The following is a 1271-nucleotide window of genomic DNA, read 5'->3' on the forward strand; positions in this document are numbered from 1 at the left end:
GAAGTACTTTTTTCGTATTCATTCGAATCCGGTGGATAGGAACCGGTTCTCATCCATAAGAAAAAAAAACTATGTCTAGTATCGTATTATATCCAGCTTTCTACGAGTATAATAAACTGGTTTTAATATCATAATTGTACATTTTTATATCTGTAGAAAGCTGTTTATAATACGATGAAAGAAATAACTATTCTCTATTCATTCGAAACCGATTAATATCCGCTGGATTAGAACCGGTTCTCATCCACACAAAAAAAATATGTCCAGTTTTCTACGAATTTAAAAATGTACATTCATAAGATTAAAACCAGTTTTTTTTTATCCCCGAGTTACCAAAATTTTACATTTTATATCCGTGGAAAGCTGTTTATAGTACGATGCGAGAAATAACTATGAAAGAACCTGAAGTAAGTGTGAATAGTTATTATCGCCTCGTATTATAGATAGTTTACGACGGATAGTAAAATATAAAAAAAAATTTAATTAATTCAAGTTTCGGCCGGGCCAACTTAACTGGTATTATATTTATTTTATTATTCGTAGAGAACTGCGTATAATAGGATACAATACATAATTTATATAAGCAGTACTAATCCAACGGTTATTACAAATGGGTTTTCGTAGACATAATGGAAAAACCTATAAACAAGGAAGACAACATCCATAAAAAGCTCTGAAACGGTAGGACAAACGAACAATAACACTAAATGGTACTACTAACTACTACAGGAATCACCATGCAAAGTTTGAAATCTATAGGACATTTTTAACATGCCTAAATCATCGAAAAGAGCTATCCGTCTCGGATGGACGGACAGGCCCTATCATAGGAAAGCTTCGCTCTTAAAAATGTCACTAAAAATCAATAAAGGGGGTGGGGAAGTATTTTATGATTATTAACCGTAAGGGTGTGTGTTCTAAGACTTTAAAACAGAGATGGGTTTTCATAAAGTTATTGATTGATTTAAGCGCAGACAACACAAAGAAATGCCTCATAGGATTTAAACAGAGTATGCAACTATTTATTTAATTATTTCGCTTTTTTAGAAGAAAAATAAATAATCTTAAATCGTTTTTTGCTGTATATTAATAAATGCATCTTTTTAGAGCTTTATTAGACATTATACAAATGGCTAAAATGATTATTTCAAAATTTTTAATTCCTAAGTTGTATACTCTGTTTAAATCCTACGAGGCATTTCTTTCTGTTGTCTGCGCTTAGTGTCCAAATGTTTCAACCAATAATTTTAATCTACAGTAGAGATAATCAT

At 30.9% G+C, this 1271-nt stretch overlaps 1 long non-coding RNA gene across 1 annotated transcript in view; it reads left to right on the plus strand.

The window, feature by feature from the left end:
• Positions 1 to 377: 377 nt before the first annotated feature.
• LOC145325655 (uncharacterized) overlaps positions 378 to 1271 on the plus strand; it is a 6955-nt gene continuing 6061 nt past the window's right edge. The window contains exon 1 of the long non-coding RNA XR_013881540.1: positions 378 to 407. This is a non-coding gene — a long non-coding RNA (uncharacterized LOC145325655). The remainder of the gene's footprint in view (positions 408 to 1271) is intronic.

The sequence above is a fragment of the Acartia tonsa genome, chromosome 8, assembly GCF_053477335.1.
Source record: "Acartia tonsa isolate MP-2025a chromosome 8, ASM5347733v1, whole genome shotgun sequence".
Classification (NCBI taxonomy): domain Eukaryota; kingdom Metazoa; phylum Arthropoda; class Copepoda; order Calanoida; family Acartiidae; genus Acartia; species Acartia tonsa.